The sequence below is a fragment of the Hyperolius riggenbachi genome, chromosome 3 (assembly GCF_040937935.1).
Source record: "Hyperolius riggenbachi isolate aHypRig1 chromosome 3, aHypRig1.pri, whole genome shotgun sequence".
Classification (NCBI taxonomy): domain Eukaryota; kingdom Metazoa; phylum Chordata; class Amphibia; order Anura; family Hyperoliidae; genus Hyperolius; species Hyperolius riggenbachi.
In genome coordinates, this window is record NC_090648.1 from 346301449 (window position 1) to 346323409 (window position 21961).

Here is a 21961-nt window from a genome sequence, read left to right on the forward strand (position 1 = left end):
AATGACCTTGGTAATTAATTTGTTTCTAGACATCGAAAACAAACAGTGTCAAAGTCCTTTTTTACCATTGCAATAAATTACCCACTATAGTTAATGTTTTCACTCAGGAACTGTAGAATTGATCTTAATTTGTTAAGCAACACTGATATCTAAAATAATCTTGCCTTCAAAAAATATATTGAAGCAGCTTGGGGCAAATCTTGGGTCAAAAGTTAAATACTTACCTTAAAGGAGAACTGTAGAGAGATGTATGGAGGCTGCCATATTTATCTCCATTTAAGCAATACCAGTTGCCTGGCTATCCTGCTGTTCCTCTAATACGTTCAGCCATAGACCCTGAACAAGCATGCAGCAGATCAGGTGTTTCTGACAATTTTGACAGATATGACAAGATTAGCTGCATGCTTATTTCTGGTGTGATTCAGACACTTCTTCAGCCAAATAGATTAGCAGGGCTGCCAGGCAACTGGTATTGCTTAAAAGGAAATAAATAAGGCAGCCTCCATATACCTCTCACTACAGTTCTCCTTTAAGAGAGGGAAGCCTCTGGATCTAGAGGCATCCGACGCTGTCCTCTGGTCTACTATTGCCGAGCGCGGACTGCCCCAAAGGAATCTGACAAGCTCTTGACGGAATCCATGCTCGTGCCTGCGCAGTGAGCTGGAGCTACTTGTGCACAAGTACACACTTGGCAAGAGGATCAGCAGAACATTGAGGGAAGCCTCAATAGGATCCTGAGGCTTCCCTCTCTTAGGTAAGCATCTCATTTTGTACCTGAGCTCCGGGTCAGGTACACTTTAATCATTCTTACTGACTACTAAACCTCCTTAAAGGAGCACTACAGCAAATACAATGAAAAAATAACCATTCTGTACAGTAATAAAGTAGTAAGAATAATAATGTTTCAATAAAAACGGACTGTAGATGAGAAATTCCCTTTTTGGTCATCAGAATAGTCGTTGGATCATCCCAACAGCATTTTAGGCTCCCACGGGAGTAATAGTGTAAATGTCGCCTCTAGTTGAAAGCTACGCTGCCCCTATAGGAGCCCAGCCTGATGCTCACTGGCCCAGCCGCAAATGCGCCGTTCTGTTACATAGATTGTAAGCCTTCCCTCTAGATTGTAAGCCTTCGGGCAGGGTCCTCCTCCTTTTGTGTCCTACCAGATCATGCACCTCCATTACTGTTTTTTCTTGTATTCCTGTATTGTCTTATTGCTGTATGTAACCCCTAAATAGTGTCTGTAACCTTAACTAATGTCCAGCGCTGCGTAATATGTTGGCGCTTTATAAATACAATAACATACATGTGCAGTACACTTTACTGGCTTATGGTGTCTGTCCACTGCTTATGGGTGGCTATATAGGATTAGGAAGACATTACTGTCCGGAGTATGGCTTTAAACAGTTTTTTTCCTTTGCATTTTATCAAGGCCAATACAGTATATTTCATCTCAGGTGTCAAGAGAATTCCATGCCAGCAAATTCTGACGAATTTGTGTGTTGTGCAGACTTTCTTTCCATTGTGTCTTTAGATCCTGCATTAGGGCAATGGTTATGCTCTCCTGATCATCTGAGTGAATGTTTGCACTCTGGTCCTTTTTTTTAAAGGCCCACACATGCACTTAGCCAAACCGCCTGATTGTTTATTTGGTCTGTTGAATGATAATCAGGCGTGTGTATGTGTGGCAAACGACTAGACGAGCGACTGATAACAGGTGGTTTGCCAGTTGGGCTAATATTGTGCAGTTGACCACATGTGTACAGTGTTGTTTGAACTACGCACTTGTTTTGAATGCGGCCTTGTTGTGCAGTCTGTCGTTTTTGCTTGTGCGTGCGCAGTATGTAAATGAGTTGGCCATTCAGTTGGTTGGTGCGTGGAGAATACAAGCCATGTAAACACGTTGTCGTGGTGTCAGTCATGTAGTGGTATGGGTTGTGCATTTTGTTGGACGTGTATACGTGTGTACGTACCTTAAAGGGACACTTAAGTCAAACAAAAAAAATGAGTTTTACTCACCTGGGGCTTCCAATAGCCCCCTGAAGCTCTCCGGTGCCCTCGCCGTCTCCCTCCGATCCTCCTGGCCCCGCCGGCAGCCACTTCCTGTTTCCGTGACAGGAGCTGACAGGCTGGGGACGCGAGTGATTCTTCGCGTTCCTGGCCACAATAGCGCTATCTATGCTGCCATAGCATATATCATATACCAGCATAGAGGGTGCTAATGTGTCTGGGAACGCGAAGAATCACTCGCGTCCCCAGCCTGTCAGCTCCTGTCACCGAAACAGGAAGTGGCTGCCGGCGGGGCCAGGAGGATCGGAGAGAGACGGCGAGGGCAGCAGAGAGCTTCAGGGGGCTATTGGAAGCCCTAGGTGAGTAAAACTCATTTTTTTTGTTTGACTCAAGTGTCCCTTTAAGCTGATTTGTTGGAAAACAATACCTTACTGTTACAGAAAGGCTCATATCAGCTCAATGCCCAGTATTCTTTTGACAACACCTCTTTCATTTTTTATGAAGCACATGATGTGCTTTGCCAAAGATCGTTTAAATACAAAAGTCATGCACAGCTACATGCACAGGTGATCACTTCAACTACAGATGTGGACTGGATGGTGACTAAACTAACTAACAAACTAGCACCATTGCTTTATAAAAATAGTGTTCTGGGTTTCACACCAACTAAGGACTATGTTTGCATTAAGTTTTCATGTCCATGTTTCTTGGGCTTGCTGCAGCAAGGCAAAAAAGCCCCCACACGTGTACAGGGGTGTGCCTAGAAATAATGGGGCTCTATGACATTTTTATTAGTTTCTAACAGCATAATGGGCACTGGATCCTGGACCATCTGAGCTTTGAAATTTTACAGAGACTGAGCGACCACAATACCATATTACAGAGATCTAGTGACCACAACACCATGTTTTAAAGACTGATTGACCACAGTACAATGTGGTTGTTTCAGAAACAGCATGGTAGAATGTGGTTGACTACAGTAAGCTGTCTTAGCCTGTGCATGCTTTACTGCATGCCTGAACTATAAGAACTGCGTGAGATCTACGGTACCGCCCTTGAGAACAGGTGCGTACTAGGACTACACAACTCGTGCACTGCAGCTAGCTGAGCAAATTTGCATAGTGACCTAAGCCCAAGGTGCTGAATATGTTCAGTTTTGCGGAAAATGGGGAAAGCAATGTGTGTTGTGCCTCCCCACAAAGCTGTGTAGGGGTGGGTGTTCATCCTTCACTACTGTTATGAGTGACCACCGAGCCATGCTGTAATGATTAACCTTCTCCCGGCAGACTTTAAGAGCTCTGTGCTTAGCCAGGCTGGAATCTATGAAGGTGTTTTGCTGCACAGATCTGCTTGGAACATTCATCTTCTTTGCAAAATGCTCTAGTCTACACTGAGGGCTCTCTAGTCTACACTACAAAAGGGCTCTCACATGTATGGATGAACTGTGCCTCTGATTGGCTTCCAGCTGCAATTTATGCACCCGAATGGCAGCATTTGTAATCCCATGCCTGTCTGGCATGCAGTGCAGTAACACAGCAGCATATAAAAACCTTGCAGAATGGGTACCGACAACTCAGTACTCAGAACTTGACCATATATATACACACACACTATAAATGGGATCATTAGAAAAGTAATAATTGTAGCACAGGGTAACCCAAAATGTAATACACTTTATTCATGTTTAATAAATAGAATAGCAAATACTAAACCCACTTACAATGAAAAGTCTACACAAGACTGGTCAGTTAGCAGAGTTGGTTGTGTATCAGTTTCAGCTGCTTTAATGGTAATGAAATTAATAAAGGCAAGACCTGTCTTGTTTGATTTCTAGCATGTTCCCCAACCCTGTCCTCAGGGCCCATCAACAGTGCATGTTTTGTAGAGAGCTACAGAGAGCTAGTGGCGGCGCCAGGGGGGTGCTTTGGGGTGCTGAAGCACCACCTAAAATTCTCCAAGCACCCCCCACCGTGAACTGACTTTCGGCATCTAATAGACGCCGTGTCAGTTCACCGGCAGCAATGGTGTCTGAAGCCCTGCTCTGGAGACTTGAGTCTGCAGTGCAGGGCTTCGGGCGCCATTTTCCCGTAGCCCTGCTCTCAGCGTCGGGAGTTTCAGTTGCTGGCTGCAGAGGATCGTGGGAGCTGCGCGCCGAATGGAGGCCGGGACAGGAGGTCTGCTGCAGATGAGTAAATGTTTTTTTTTTATGTTTTAGCAGGTGTATTTGCTAGGCAAGTCTGCCACATGATGGAATGTATTTTCTGGTCAGGTCTGCCACATGATTGAAGTGTTTTCTGATCAAGTCTGCTACATGATTGAAGTGTTTTCTGATCAAGTCTGCTACAATGACTGAAGTGTTTTCTGGTCAGGTCTGCCACATGATTGAGGTGTTTTCTGATCAAGTCTGCCACATGATTGAGGTGTTTTCTGATCAAGTCTGCTACATGATTGAGGTGTTTTCTGATCAAGTCTGCTACATGATTGAGGTGTTTTCTGATCAAGTCTGCTACATGATTGAGGTGTTTTCTGATCAAGTCTGCCACATGATTGAAGTGTTTTCTGATCAAGTCTGCTACATGATTGAAGTGTTTTCTGATCAAGTCTGCTACATGATTGAAGTGTTTTCTGGTCAGGTCTGCCACATGATTGAAGTGTTTTATGGTCAGGTCTGCCACATGATTGAACGTGTTTTCTAGTCAAATCTGCCACATGATTGAACGTGTTTTTTGATCAAATCTGCCAACATGATTCAACGTGTTTTTTGGTCAAATCTGCCGACATGGTTGAACGTATTTTCTGGGCAAATCTGCTCACATTACGTGTATTTTCTTGAGAAAACCTGCACAATGATGTGAATTTTCTATGTAAAGGGTCACCAAAACGTGGGCCCACTGTCTTTGGGTTGCACCTTTAAAGGGAACCCGAGGTGAGAATAATATTGAGGCTGCCATATTTATCTCCTTTTAAGCAATACCAGTTGATTAACCTGCAACCAAACCTTTGATTTATGCATTCTTAAGGATACCTGATGCAAGAGGGATATAGAGGCTACCGTACATATGTCCCTTTAAGCAATACCAGTTGCCTGGCTGCCGTGCTGGTCCTCTGCCTCTAATTCTTTCAACCACGGACCCTGAACAAGCATGCAGCAGGTCAGGGGTTTCTGACAATATTGTCAGAACTGACAAGATTAGCTGCATGCTTGTTTCTAGTGTAATTCAGTTCACTACTGCAGCCAAATAGATCAGCAGGGCTGCCAAGCAACTAGTATTGTTTAAAAGGAAATAAATATGGCAGCCTCCATATCACTCTCACCTCGGGTTCACTTTAAATTACAGTTAGCTCTGCCCTCATCCGGCCATGGCCATGCCCATTTTGCCGCGGCACAGGTTATAGCCACACCCATTTTTTGATTTGTCAGCTACCCCAAAAGTTGTTCCAGCACCTGCATAGCACAAAAAAAAACAAAACCTGAAGCCGCCACTGCAGAGAGGTAATTAATTAGCTCTGGTGAGACACTAATTACTTCACCTGTGAAAGTTTGTGGTTTCCTGCAAAGCATGTACTGTTGGTGGGCCTTAAGGACTGGGTTGGGGAACTCTGACCTTGCAGAACAATTGCAGTACAAATTGTTGGAGACCGTAAAGGTGACCATGAGAGAGAGTGTATTGCAGCGTACGCTATAAGGAGCGGTGTAGCCAGAAACCAGCCAGAGTGCTCATTATGACCACTGTCCATCACCAAAAGGGTCTACAAGGGGCTCATTGAGAATTAGAGCTGGAGCAAATATGTAGCAAAGAGGTTAAACTGGTCTGATTAATCATATTTTTCTGAAATCTCAGTCTGATCAAGCATATGAGGATAGTGCAGAAAAAAAACGAGTCTGATCCAAAGAGGTTCCACCTTTCAACCTACAGGACTTAAAGCAGCTCAGAAGCAAACTGAAAAAAAAGACTATGTTATCTAAGAAGAGGAAAGGCTCTGGATCCCATACAGCCTTCCTAGTCCTCTGTCCGTCTCTTGTTCCCCCTGCTGTTGGTGCATTCGGAACACTTTGGAAGGTTTCGGAAGCATGGTGCATCAGTACTGCGAACGCACCAGCCCGGACTCACATGTGCCCAGTACGGATCCACTGTCTTCAGAAGTTCTCAGGGACAAAAGTACTTCTGAAGGCTGCCCAAGGAGGGCTGGAGACGTGCTCAACCTGCAAGACGAATAATTTCATTGGGGGGGGGGGGGGGGTGCAGCACTTGAATAAGGAGACAGAGAGAGGGCCAGTAAGACTCTATGGGATCCAGAGCCTTCCATCTTCTTAGATGAGTATCTAAGTATTTTGTAGTCACCTGTAGTCTACTGTGCAGATGCAAGCCCTGAGCCTGCACAGTGCAGCCTGGCTCTGACATGGAGGGGAGCAAGGTCACGAACAATACAGGCGGTCTCTCACTTTTATGTAACTACGGTAAGAATAGTCACTGAAATTTTAGTTTTGGGAGTATAATCCCAAAAAAACTACAGTAAGAGGAATATGAAAGCTACCATCGTAATTCCTTCTTAAAATATACTGGTTAACTGGCTGCTATACCGATATGCTTTCAGTAGGATCTCAGTCACACAAATGCATGTAGTTATTGGAATCAGAGTGTAGTCAGAACCCCTGATGTGCATGTTCTACAATATTGAGGTCAGAGACTATTACAAGCAGCCAATCAGCACAGCAGTCAAGGAAAAAGTTTTTTTTACAGGAAGATGCCAATGCTGTCTTCTGTATTGCTAAAATGTCAGCTTTCTTTAATACATATATTTCAAAAAGTTATCTTTTAGGAGCTTTCACAGTTTTTCAGTATGATATAATCCATATTTAACTGTAACACTCTTGGTTGTGAGTAGCATCAGCTGAACTAATGGTGTTTGAAAAAAAAGACATTCAATTAAGGTGTGTATTTCCCACACAAGGGTCCCCTCCCTGTGATCACAAACATGTTTTATGGCATTCCAGGAGGCTACGCCTCCCTGCTCAGCTCTGTCACAGCCAGCTACCTGATTCTGTAGTAGCTACAATCAGCTACAGTAATGATATTCACAGGAATAATGCTCGGAAGACACAATGAGAATTTTTTGGAAGATTTACTTTCCGATTGATTTTCTGATCGTTTTTCTGATCGATTTCCACTCACTTCTATGAGAAAATCGATCACAAAATTGATCGAAATCAGATCCTGTCGGAAATTATCTATTGAGCCATCTATCTGCAGAAAAAACTCATGGTGTATTCCCAGCATAAGATAGATAGCCACAAAATGTGTGTAGACTTGCTGAATCAGGGTTATTCTGTCAAACAGGTTTTTTTTTTAGTCTTAAAGGGATCCTGAAGTGAGAAATACATGGAGGCTGCCATATTTATTTCTTTTTAAACAATACCAGTTGCTGGACAGCTCTGCTGATCTATTTGGCTGCAGGAGTTTCTGAATAGCACCAGAAACAAGCATGCAGCAAATCTTGTCAGATCTGACAATAATGTCAAACACCTGATCTGCTGCATGCTTGTTCAGGGTCTATTGCTAAAGTTTTAAGCTATGTATCTATTTTTACACAATGTCGCGAGGTGGGCACAGGTGCACGATTGTGAACGTCGCTTAGCGTCGCACTATGACTACAGACCAACATGGCAGATCGGATCTTTAAGATCCCTGACGACAGGGCGCAAAGTACCGTGATCGCTGGAAGTCTAGCACGCACCGCCATATACGTTGCATAACCTTGCGCTTAACCCATCAACAGGACGAGGCGTCGCTAGCAACCGTCATCAAGGGGACGTTGCTGGACCCGTCATGCGGTGAGTATGCAGCTTTAGAGGCGCAGGACAGCCAGGCAACTGGAATTGCTTTAAAGGAAATAAATATGGCGGCGATCGCAGTGATCACGTGATCAGGAGCCAATTGCGATAGCTCATAATAACTGAGGGGAGATGTCAGCTTAATGTCCCCTCTCAGGTGTGCACGATTGCGTCGAGGGTGGGGGGGATTGGGACTTCAAAGACGTTAGAGTTATGTCCTATCAGCCACAGACCGCCACACAAAGGACTTAACCCTAACGTCCTTGGTCCCAAAGAGGTTAAAAAGAACTATGTAAGTTTAAAAAAAAAAAAAAACTTCTTTAGAGAGGCAGATTAGACTGCATGGCAGTTTAATGTAAAATCAACTAATATCGAGGGACGGGAGAGGGACAGAGGATGATACAGACGGTGCAAGATTTGTGTCTTTAGGAAAATTACATGTCGATGGCACGCTTTGAAATTAGGACATCCTCATGCCTTTATGGCATCCACTCTGTGGGAAGAAAGACAAATGGGGAGAGATGTTTTGGATTGGCAGTCAGTGAATGCATAGGGACAGTATGGTAGTATTGATTAGTTTTTTAGCTGTACACACACTACACAGGCAAAGAAAGTCATTAACTGCTATTGCTGATATATCACTGTGTGGATTTGATTTTTTTTATGTTTTGTTTCCTGTTATTACAAATAGAAGGTTAATATTGTGCACATTCGTACATAATTCTGCCTTAGTACTGTTACCCTAAAGATTAATATTGTGCACATTTGTACATATTGTGCACATTGGTACATATTGCTGCATTTGTACTGTTACCATAAAGATTCTACTGTGCACATTTCCATGTGATTGTGTGTTATTTCAGTTACCATAAACTCTAATATTGTGCTCATCTCCAAGTGATTATGTAAGGAAACGCGGAAAATCCGCCATCTCTCAAGGTGAGGCGGCTGTTTCCGCGCCCAGCATGGCGTCGCAACGCGGAAAAAACGCCGCATGCCGCATAGGCAGTGCGGCGGAATCCGCATTGGTAACGGCGGAATCCGCATCGGTAACGGCGGAATCCGCATCAGAGGCGGCCCCCGCACTAGATACATTGCATGACAGTACTGGTGTGGCTGGGACTGATAGTCCACCAAGATTCAGACTTACACGCGCGCGAGCACAGAGGCAAAGTTTAAATAGCAGTTAGAAGGGAGTCGGCTGACCAGCTGGGTCAGCTGACAAATTCCACTGCTCCCATTGGACCAGCAATTAGGGAGGTCCTGGAAAGGTCCTAGAGTATATATACTGCTGGTTATTCACTTGCTCTTTGTCTGGTGTGTGATCACATACGTGGGAGCACCCAGATCCGTAGTCAGATCCTGAAGTGTGCCGGGACCAGCTGGAGCTGTAATCCTACACTTAGCTAGATATTTGATAGCTAAAGTACTAGTTTGATTGTCATTATATGTTATGACTTTTGCCTGCTTTGACTATCCTCCTGAACTCTGATCTTGTACCTCGATATTTCTGATACTCTGTTGCCGAACCCCGGCTCGTTCCTTGACTCTGCTTCTGCCTCCTGATTTTGTACCCCGATATATCTGATACCCCGTTGCTGAACCCTGCCTGTACTTTGACTCCGCCTTTGCCTCCTGATCTTGTACTTTATCTGTCCGTGTGTGTACGACCTGGCTTGTCCGACCTCGAGAACCGACCTTACTGTTAGAGGCGGTTCCTCGCTCTGTTAGTGATCCTTCTTCCTGAAGGTTACTTTCAGTCTGTCCTTCCTACTGTCAGTCTGACTCCTCCCGTCTTGGAGAGCTCAGGTCTGCGGAAGGAATCTGTGCAGTACTCCTTGCTGCATTGAGGTCTTGTCCTCTATGTGTTACTGTTACACCAAAACACTACACTCTACTCAGGTGAACAGAGGTTAGTTTGTATATCGGATTATCGGTGAGACTGCAGATCACTTATAATCTGGTATATATCTGTATTTCCGGTGATACTGCAGATCACCGGTAATCAGATACTCTCTGCGCCCACCGATCGTTACAGAACGCCAGACCCAAAAAATGCAAATGGACGCACACACTGACCGTCTGGGCGCACTTGCCACTTCGGTGGAAAACATCAACCAAGTGCTGGGTAGCCACAAGACTATGATTGATGTCCTTTCAGGCTCTGTGCGAACCCTCCAGATGTCAGTTGATTCAGTGCGATCCCCTCCTAGTGCTGACATACGTATGCCCGTACCAGATAAATTTTCCGGCCACAAGTCTGACTTCCGGAATTTTCAGAGTAGAGTGTTATCGTACTTCGAGTTGAGACCCCGATCCTCGGGGACTGAGACCCAACAGGTCACCTTTATTAAAACTTTACTGACTGGTGACTCCCAGTCATGGGCATACAACCTGCCTCCTACCGATACTGCTCTGACCTCGGTAGAGGAATTCTTTAAGGCCATGGCCGTAATTTACGACGACCCTGATCTTGCGGCAACCTCTGAGCGGAAGCTCAAACTTTTGCGGCAAGACAGGGGTTCAGTCGAGGATTACGCGGCAGAATTTCGCAGATGGTCAGTCACGGCCAGATTTGATAATTTTGCCCTCATGGATTACTTCTTGTCTGGGTTGTCGGAGGAGGTCTCCGATTTAATGCTAACCTTGCCCGAGCCCAGGACAGTCGATGAGGCCATCACATCGGCCATTCGAGTCGACCGTCGATTACGCCATCAGAGGCAGATTCGGGGCAGTCACCGTGCCAGGGTAACATCATATGTGGCACCCTCCGCTGCACCCTTAGTAACGCCATCTCCGTCTGTCTCATCTCCTCCGGCCTTGCCTCCACCCGAACCAATGCAGATTGGTTGTTCGAAATTGACCCAGGTGGAGCGAAGGCGGAGAATGATGGATCAACTGCCCGAACAAGTCGGGGAACGAATTTGCCTAGGAGTAGTGGGGGGTGACACCCTAGGCACGCCACTTGAACCCCTTAAAGAAAAGAAATTGCTTCTCCCTTGTACAGTTACATGGGAGAAGAAATCTGTGGCCACTGAGGCTTTCATTGACTCAGGCTCAGCGGCCAATTTTATGAACTTTAAGTTTGCTCAGGAGTTGGGTATTCCGCTCACTCCTGTGACACCTCCCATTCAGGTCACGGCAGTAGACGATTCCCCTCTACAACGGAATCGTGCTCTGTCACAGACCCCGGAGGTGAAGGTCACCATAGGGGCACTGCATGGGGAACAATTATCGTTTTTTGTATTGCACATGTCTACCTCAACTATTATCCTAGGCATGCCGTGGTTGCAACTTCATTCACCTCAAATAGACTGGGCCACGGGTCAGTTAACCACTTGGTCACCTCGTTGTTTTCAGCGGTGTTTAGGGAAGTTGACCTTGGGGCAAACCAGATTTCAGGTGGAAGGGGTACCAGATCAGTATTCTGAATTTTCTGATGTGTTCTGTCCCAAGGCAGCTGATAAATTGCCCCCACATCGTCCTTTCGATTGTCCCATTGATCTCCGTTCAGGTTGTGTTCCCCCCCGGGGTCACTTGTACAATCTGTCAGGGCCCGAAAAATTGGCCATGCAGGAGTACATCCGTGAAAATTTGGCCAAGGGTTTCATTCGCCCGTCCCGGTCACCTGCTGGAGCAGGGTTCTTTTTTGTCAAAAAGAAAGACGGAGGCTTGCGACCCTGCATCGATTATCGCGGTCTCAACAAGATTACTATAAAGAATCGCTATCCGTTGCCACTGATAGATGATTTGTTCACTCAGGTTACTGACGCTAAGATTTTTTCTAAGCTAGATTTGCGGGGCGCGTACAATCTGATACGTATAAGAAGGGGCGATGAGTGGAAGACGGCCTTTAATACACCAGACGGGCATTATGAGTACCTGGTGATGCCCTTCGGGTTATGTAATGCTCCGGCCGTTTTTCAGGAACTCATTAACGAGGTATTCCGGGAGGTGTTGGGGAAATTTGTACTAGTTTATCTTGATGATATTCTTATCTTCTCCAACAACCTCACTGAACATAGAAACCATGTGAGGTTTGTGTTAAATCAGTTAAGGCAGAACTCGTTATACGCAAAGCTTGAGAAGTGCATCTTCGAAGTAACATCTGTTGCGTTCTTGGGGTACATAATTTCCACCACAGGCCTGTCTATGAATCCTGCCAAGGTCTCCGCTGTTCTGGAGTGGCCACAGCCGGTTGGGTTGAAATCCCTTCAGCGCTTTCTTGGCTTCGCCAACTACTATAGACGGTTTATAAAGGGGTACTCCACTGTCATTGCTCCCCTTACCTGCCTCACTAAGAAGGGGGCAGATACCACTCACTGGTCTCCTGAGGCTTTACATGCTTTTGCCACCCTGAAGGGCCTATTCTGTTCAGCACCCATCCTCAGACATGTGGATGCCTCTTTCCCATTCATTGTGGAGGTAGATGCCTCGGAGGTTGGGGTGGGGGCTGTGCTGTCACAGCGGTCAGGCTTGCAGGGTAGAATGCACCCGTGTGCGTATTTCTCTCGCAGGTTCTCCCCTGCAGAGAGGAATTACGATATTGGAAACAGGGAGCTCTTGGCCATCAAATTGGCTTTCGAGGAATGGCGACACTGGTTAGAGGGAGCTGAACATACCATCACGGTTTACACCGATCACAAAAACCTAGAGTACATCGAGGGGGCTAAGAGGTTGAGCCCTCGCCAGGCTCGATGGTCGTTGTTCTTCTCCAGGTTTACTTTCATTATTACGTACACCCCAGGGAGCAAGAATGTTAAGGCGGATGCTCTATCCAGATGTTTTGAGTCAGAGACAGCACAGCCCTCCATTCCAGAGACCATTATTCCCCAGAAATTAATACTGGCAGCCACTGAAACTTGGGAGGATTGGAGGGAGACATTGGCTCCCTTTCAGCAAGACATTCCGGAAGGGAAGCCCGCAGGGGTCCTGTTTGTTCCTCTGCCTTTTCGCCTGCAGGTTCTTGAGATGTTCCATGCACATAAGAACGCAGGGCATCCTGGGGCATCCAGGACACAGGATCTGATAGCCAGATGCGCCTGGTGGCCTTCCTTGGCAGCGGATTGTAAGGAATACGTAAAAGAGTGTTTGATATGTGCCAAGAGTAAACCCTCCCGGCTGGCACCTGTCGGTACGTTGCAGCCTTTGCCCACCCCGAATGAGCCGTGGACCCACCTGTCCATGGATTTTGTGGGCGAGCTTCCCAGGTCTGAAGGTATGGCGGTCATTTGGGTGATAGTCGACCGTTTTAGTAAGATGGCCCACTTTGTGCCTTTGAAAGGACTCCCCTCGGCTCAGGAATTGGCCGAGTTGTTTATCACTCATGTCTTCCGTTTACATGGCATTCCCGAAGACATAGTTTCAGACAGGGGAGTCCAATTCGTCTCACGGTTTTGGAAAGGTTTTTGCCACCTCATGGGCATAAAGCTATCTTTTTCATCGGGCTATCACCCACAGACCAACGGCCAGACTGAGAGAATAAATCAGTCTTTAGAGCAATTTTTAAGGTGTTATGTGGCAGAGGCGCAGGACGATTGGGTCAGATTTCTGCCCTTCGCAGAATTTGCCCAGAATAATTTAAAAAACTCGTCCTCCGGATTCTCTCCCTTTCAGGTGGTGACGGGGAGATCACCCAAATTTTCCCCATTACCTATAGCCTCCACTCCTTTCCCAGCCCTGGAGGCCTGGCAAAAGTCATTGAAGGACCTTTGGGGGACGGTTAGAAGTAACCTGGAGAAGGCCTTTTTGAGTCAGAAGGGTCAAGCTGACAAAAGACGGTCGCTGGAGTGGAAGTTCCGACCAGGAGACTTGGTCTGGGTGTCCACACGTCACTTGACCCTAAGACAACCTTCGAATAAGCTTGGTCCCAGGTTTGTGGGTCCATTCCCGGTTGTCAGGAAAGTCAATGATGTTACTTACACTGTTGATCTTCCCTCTAGCATGCGGGGGGTGAGGTCTTTCCACGTGTCCCTTCTTAAGCCAGCAGTCCAGGTGGGTCCCACTCCTCCTCCTCCTGTCTTGGTAGATGCCCAACACGAATATGAGGTGGAGAAGATTCTAGATTCACGCTCTGTACAAAACTCGGTACAATACCTCGTGCACTGGAAAGGGTATGGCATTGAGGAGAGGCAATGGGTACCGGGGACGCGCATGCATGCAGACGAATTAAAAAGGGAGTTTCATGCCTTACACCCCGAGAAACCTGGTGGGAGTTGTCCGGAGTCCACTCCTCGGGGGGGGGGGGGGTACTGTAAGGAAACGCGGAAAAGCCGCCATCTCTCAAGGTGAGGCGGCTGTTTCCGCGCCCAGCATGGCGTCGCAACGCGGAAAAAACGCCGCATGCCGCATAGGCAGTGCGGCGGAATCCGCATTGGTAATGGCGGAATCCGCATCGGTAACGGCGGAATCCGCATCAGAGGCGGCCCCCGCACTAGATACATTGCATGACAGTACTGGTGTGGCTGGGACTGATAGTCCACCAAGATTCAGACTTACACGCGCGCGAGCACAGAGGCAGAGTTTAAATAGCAGTTAGAAGGGAGTCGGCTGACCAGCTGGGTCAGCTGACAAATTCCACTGCTCCCATTGGACCAGCAATTAGGGAGGTCCTGGAAAGGTCCTAGAGTATATATACTGCTGGTTATTCACTTGCTCTTTGTCTGGCGTGCGATCACATACGTGGGAGCACCCAGATCCGTAGTCAGATCCTGAAGTGTGCCGGGACCAGCTGGAGCTGTAATCCTACACTTAGCTAGATATTTGATAGCTAAAGTACTAGTTTGATTGTCATTATATGTTATGACTTTTGCCTGCTTTGACTATCCTCCTGAACTCTGATCTTGTACCTCGATATTTCTGATACTCTGTTGCCGAACCCCGGCTCGTTCCTTGACTCTGCTTCTGCCTCCTGATTTTGTACCCCGATATATCTGATACCCCGTTGCTGAACCCTGCCTGTACTTTGACTCCGCCTTTGCCTCCTGATCTTGTACTTTATCTGTCCGTGTGTGTACGACCTGGCTTGTCCGACGTCGAGAACCGACCTTACTGTTAGAGGCGGTTCCTCGCTCTGTTAGTGATCCTTCCTCCTGAAGGTTACTTTCAGTCTGTCCTTCCTACTGTCAGTCTGACTCCTCCCGTCTTGGAGAGCTCAGGTCTGCGGAAGGAATCTGTGCAGTACTCCTTGCTGCATTGAGGCCTTGTCCTCTATGTGTTACTGTTACACCAATCGGATTATCGGTGAGACTGCAGATCACTTATAATCTGGTATATATCTGTATTTCCGGTGATACTGCAGATCACCGGTAATCAGATACTCTCTGCGCCCACCGATCGTTACAGATTATGCGTTATTTTAGTTACCGTCTAGTTACAGTTTAATCATGCAATGCGACAGATTGATTGGTATGCTTCCATCACGACAATCGTAGAATATCGATCAGGGTTGGCATTTTGCTGACATTGTTACTTGTCTACCTAACTTGACTAGTGTGGAGTACATATAAAGAAAATCTCATAGCATAAAAGACAACCGCTAAACTCTGGCAAGTACTATGTTGGCAGTGGCACAATGCATGCAGCTTTACAATATGTTAGTGCTGGCTTCATTAGCAGTCCTCCTATTTAAACATAGATAAATAGTGGCTAATTACAATGAACTGTGTCACTTCCAGATACTGGACATAAAAATAACATGTACTGTTCACATCTGCAGAGTCTCCCCTGTAATTAGATAAATAATCACTTATACATACCCTACGTTGTGTGGCATCTCCCTGGAGAACAAAACCATGGTCCACACACCAGTAGCCTATTGATTTAAATTAGATAACTAAGAGAATGGCATCTATATATAGCCATGAGAAATAGAAAGTACACTCTCTCAATTCTGAGGTTTTGTGTATCAGGACATCTGATCCTTAACGGGTCTAAAAATCTGGTAAATATAACCTTGGGTGAACAACAGCGCAACACATTTTACTTTGTCTTTATTTATTTATAAAATAATAAAGGCTAAGGGCTAGGTTCACAGTGCTCAGTCAGTTGTGTTGCAGAATAATTCTGCATGTCAACTCACTGCCCATACAATGCTATGGGGTTGTTCACAGTACTGCATTGTAACTGATTGCGTAATTCTAACTCGCTGCATGCAGGATTTGTATTAAAATCTACAGTTTATCCAGTCTCCATTGCAGTTCACACTCAATATAACACATGTGGGAAAAATGAAATACACCTTTCTATAGGAATTAAGAATCAGCTGCAGTAGGTGCTACTAATCAAAAGCACTTGATTGATCATCAGAATGTGTGACCACTTCTATAAGAGCAAGTGGCAGTTTGCTGGTGTGGAGTATTTAGGTGTCTGGTAACACAAGGGATAATGACAACAAACAATTGTTGCTGTCCATCAATCTGGGAAAAGTTAAAAATCAATTTCATCACAATTTAAAGTCTATCATTTTGCAGTGAGAAAGATTATTCACAAGAGGAAAACATTAGAGTCAAGCCATTAATCTTCCCAGAAATGCACATACAAGAAAATTCACCCCAGGGTCAGACTGTGCAATATTCAAAGAAATTGCAACCCCCCCCCCCCCCCTAAAAAAACAAACAAAAAAAAAAACAAGAGTTACTTACTCTTAAGCTAGATTAAACTTGGCCAAGGGGGCTGAGGATCTTTTTGGCCAAGAATGGAGCATGTGTTTAGGAGCTACCCAAGGTCACCTAAAGATCGGGAATGCCAGACTGCTGGAAGCCCCTCCATCATGCACCATGTGTCTTCTCTCCTCGCCCCTCCATTGCAACAGATGTGGCTCTAGCCTGTCATGTTCCGATCCCTATAGGTGACAGCACTCGTACCTGTGTACTAAGCTTCAGTTAGCATGTTAAAGTTAATAACAGTAGGGAGAAAGCCTCTACTCTTTAATGAGAACACGGCATCATGGTTTAGATTGCAAAGATGCATCTGAATAAATCACAAGACCTCTGGAGCAATGTCCATTGGATAAATGAGACCAAAGTGGAAATATGTGGCCGTGAAGCACATTGCCATGTTAGGTGAAAATCAAACACGGCGCAAACACCTCATACCAGGTGTCAAGCACAGTGGTGGAGGGGGTAATGATTTGGGTTACCTTTGCTGCCATAGGACCTGGGAACTATGTAGTTACTGAGTCGCCCATAAACTCCTGTGTTTACCAAAGTATTCAAAAGTCAAATGTGTGGCCATTTGTACAACTACTAAAGCTTGATCAAAATTGGGTCATGCAAGACAACAATCATCCATCACCAGTAAATCTGCAACAGAATGACTGAAAAAAAAAAACTAAAGCTGTTACAATGACCCAGCCAAAGTCCAGAACTAAACCCAATCAACATGCTGTAGTAGGACCCTAACAGAGTTGTGCATAAACAAATAACCACAAACCAGAGAGACCTGAAATATTGTGGTAAACTAGTGGCCAAAATTTCTCCACAATGATAAAAGAGACTGTAAAATCATACAGAAAACAATTTATTATTGCTAGAGGTGGTTCTAAAGATACCGAATCATAGCTTGCACTCATGGCTTTTCCATTTTTGATTCAGGTTTAAATAATTTTAGAACATGCTAAAATCTGCTTATTAATATGTAAATCCATAGCATTGAAAGAGTGTACTTTCAACTTCTGATGATTGTGATATATATCTGTATACTGAAATTATTGCTACTTCTAATAAGGTAGCAAGTGGTAAGGGTACATGTGCAGAACATTTACATCTTCAGTTGAAACCATGACCTACTACAAGTTCAAAAATTGGCAGATAAGTGCACTGTTTTATCCATATCCAGGTGTATGTGACTGCCACAATCATACTGCCCAGAAGTGTAGTAGAGAGTCCAAAGGTTCACATCATACATGTAAGCAAGGAATCATAAACAGGTGGAACTCTGAGGAACTCTGAGGAACAGCAGCCAACTGAGGTCATTGCTGTTAACACTGCGCTATCAGCATGTAAGTTGGTTAAGGTGAGCCATGTGCTTATACAAATGATTGATTCTTCCAACAGCAAAACTGTTTGGTTTAGAAATTATTCATTGATCATGTTGCTGCATTATTTCTCAGTCAGACATCTCATCAAAAACTGACTCCACCACTATTTCACTGCTAGTTTAATACTGCTTACTGTAGTATAACACTACAGTGTATGGTTCTTGACTGGCTCACCCCTATTGTGCGCATGATCATGCTGTCACTCAATGAATAAACTGACTGTAATCAGTCGAAACTGAATCAACCATGTTTGCGACAGTGAAAAGATTATTAGCAGATTGGTTTACACGGAGTGTCATAAAAGAAGACAATGAAACATACTTCTAGAGATGCACATGTCTACTATCTATACCTTATAGCTTTATTGCCAGTTTCAAAGATAACCAAGCCATCTTGAGAACAACAGAATAAAGCAGATCATATGGAGGATAGAGATGTAAAACTCCATGACAATAGCGGATATGATTAGGGAAATTCATCTACTGAATGTATTGTGGAATGGTTTATGTTTGATCTTGCCCCTTCCTCCACCCAAACCTTACTATTGGTCTTTTAATGTTACAAATAATATTGCAGATCATTAATGAAACGGAAGCCTTGTACACACATACTATTGCTTGACAGGAATTGGGACTCAATCCTTCAGGTGACATACTGAGGCTGAGTCTGATCAGATGCATCACTGGCCTGCAGGCAACATGCTCTGTTGCTATGGAGGGGGAAGAGGGCTGACGCATAACAGAGTGCCACTGAGAGGACGGGGTGAGTAGGAGAACAATTCCCTCAGCGTGTGGCCTATTTCTGGACAGACCACAAAGGCCCAGGCCTTGGGCGGCTGGACAAGGAAGAGATGTTGCTACATAAAGAAGTATAGGCTGTAAATACAAAAGGCTGCCAGGAACTACACATGGAAGAAAGGACCTGATGCAGATTTAATGCAACCTGTATGCAGCTGGGAACTGAGCCACTCAAATGCACTTCCTGTTGAATTTGATTGGCCCAGTTCTACTACTGACTTCTGAGCAGACAAGGAAAGGAGAGTAGTAAAAAAAATGGTGTAACAGGAGAGGCACGTGGAATGTTTAGTTGGAGTAGATAATGTACTGTAGATTTCTACTCTAGTTCTAGTCTGTACAATACAAAGGATCGGCTCCATCTAAGAGCTTTCATGTAAAGAATATATTTCCCTTTCATTCTACATATCCAGGAAGGGAAATGTCAAAGCCATGAAGGGACCTCTAATCATTCACAATGTTCACATGAATGTCAGCTCTGAAGATAAACACCTCTGAAGATAAAGCAAAGGAACCAGGAAACGATTACACTGAACAATGGTGCAAGTATAGTATAAAGGACATATTATCAGACTGTGCATTTAAGCCCCAGGTCAGGCACAGTTTCTTATATGTATTTACCAGAATATTATTTTAAATTAATTGTTCAAAAAATGTTGCAGTGTTTTCAAAGTAAAATGTAAAACACGTGCTGCTCCGCCGGCCGCTACAGAGGTGATAGAAGACCAGGTGGGAGCGGAAGTGCGGTCAGGGACATAGAGACTTCTAAGGGCTGGAATAAGTCCCAGGTTAGTAAAGATGTATTACTTTTTTGGTCTCCTGTATCCTTTAAAGAGACACTGAAACGAAAAAAAAACTATGATATTATGATTTGTATGTGTAGCACAGCTAAGAAATAAAACATTAAGATCAGATACATCAGTCTAATTGTTTCCAGTACAGGAAGAGTTAAGAAACTCCAGTTGTTATCTCTATACAAAAAGCCATTGGCCTCAATTCACTAAGAGTAACTCCTGTCTTTAATAACTCTTCAGAGCTGTTTTACAGTTATCACAATTATATCACCATGGTGATAACTGTAAAACAGCTCAGAAGAGTAATTAAAGACAGGAGTTAAGCTTAGTGAATTGAGACCTTTAAAATCTCTACGACTTTCAAAGTCTAGGAGAGGGCTGTTATCTGCTTAAATTCAGGATTAATGCTGCGCAAAGTGCTTAAGAAAAGTCCTCAAATCCAGTCCAGGCTGCAGGCAGTGTCCTCTGTGTAGGCTTTTCCAGTTCAAATAAATCCAATACTGCTGCGCTTGTATATTTCACCGAACACATGTAGGGGAGAGAAGAAACAGAGAGGGGGACATAGGGTGTAACGTAGCAACTGTATCACCCTCCGTGAGATGTCACACACTACCAGGAGCCGTGAACAAGTCCCAAACGTGCCAATACTACCACCGACTCTCCCTATGGATTAGCTGCTCACCCTCAGTTTTCTTGCTATAAAGCGTGGTCACCGGCAGCCATTGCCATCAATCATAAAGAAGCATAGATTCTAGAGCCAATGTAAAAAGTAACATAGCGTGATCCTGTTTATTAAAAATATATAAACCCTGCTACACAGTACTGCTTACAATGTGCGTATCATGTAAAATACTGCACCACGAATATCAGCGCGTCCGCCAGCCGGGTGTAGTGACTACACCCGGCCGGCGGACGCGCTGATATTCGTGGTGCAGTATTTTACATGATACGCTGATTTTAAAGAATGCACATTGTAAGCAGTACTGTGTAGCAGGGTTTATATATTTTTAATAAACAGGATCACGCTATGTTACTTTTTACATTGGCTCTAGAATCTATGCTTCTTTATGATTGATGGCAATGGCTGCCGGTGACCACGCTTTATAGCAAGAAAACTGAGGGTGAGCAGCTAATCCATAGGGAGAGTCGGTGGTAGTATTGGCACGTTTGGGACTTGTTATCTGACTTTAATTATCTCAACTGTTAGTTAACTATTTACTTTTCCTCTGGCAGAGGAGAGGTCATTAGTTCACAGACTGCTATGAAAGAATCATTTTGAATGCTGAGTGTTGTGTAATCTGCACATATGAGAGAATGATGCAATGTTAGAAAAAACACTATATACCTGAAAATAAAAATATGAGAATATTTTCTTTGCTGCTAATCTTCTAGTAATTATTCATAGTACACAACCAATTCATTATATCATTTATTTTTTTTTGCTTCAGTGTCTCTTTAAATGGAAGCCTGAGCTAAAGAATAGATAAGGATTTACACTTCTCCCAGCCCCCTGTAGTCCGTCTGCTCAATCGTTGTCGATCCTCTCAATTCTCCTGCAGTGGAATCCGTTTCCATAGCCAGGTTGTGGGCCACTGTGCATGCACAGTCCCGGCCACATGTACCGCGCAGTTACAGCCTTTGTGAACTGCACATGTACAGAATAATGCTCCCGGTAACGGGAGCGTGACCAGGGGGTGCACGCGGCTGGGACCGCCCATGTGCAGTGGTCCAAGACTGGGCCAGCTGGGTAGTTTACCAGGCCACACTGCGGGAGAACGGAGAGGATCGGAAGGATGGCAATTAAGTAGACAGACTATAGAGGACTAAAGTAAGCCCTAGGTTAGTATAAATCCTTATCCATTTTTAGTCTCAGTCTTAGGTACACTTTAAGGTGGTCATACACCTGTCAATTTGCCACCCAGTCAACCATCAGATATATCCCTCTCTGAATTTGATCAACACTGCAGACAGATTTACAATAGATTTCAGCATAAAATGTATTAGAAATCGTCCTAGTGCTGATGTCTCCCCCAAATATGTGTACCCCCCCCCCCAACTCCCCCCCCTCCCGCCTATGAGCCTGTCAAGATGGTGCAAATCCTTGCCTCCTTCGGGGTCCAGCATCTTTTTGACATTGTGGGTGCCTGTACCATGTAAAACTGGCACATGTACACGCCATTACCACCGAGAACCAGCTCAAACCCTTGCGACCAAGATTTTCTGGCATGTCAATCAATCCTTTCAACCAATCAGTTCAGCCGGAAATTGACTGAAACGATCAATCGGATGGCCATGTTGCAGCATCAATATCTGCCAAATTTGATCAATATGATCAAATCGACCGGATATCAATGCAGAAAATTGACTGGTATTGTTTAAAAATAAATAAATATGGCAGCTTCCATATTCTTCTCACTTCAGTTGTACCTTGCAAACATCCTTATTAGATAATGAGAAATGAAATGTGCAGAATTGTGCACTAGTTAATGCT

General features: G+C 44.7%; 1 protein-coding gene across 2 annotated transcripts in view; it reads right to left on the minus strand.

Annotated features, from left to right (window-relative positions):
* The window catches only part of CLTB (clathrin light chain B), a 59103-nt gene that overhangs the window by 24701 nt on the left and 12441 nt on the right, over positions 1–21961 (minus strand). The window lies entirely within an intron of this gene.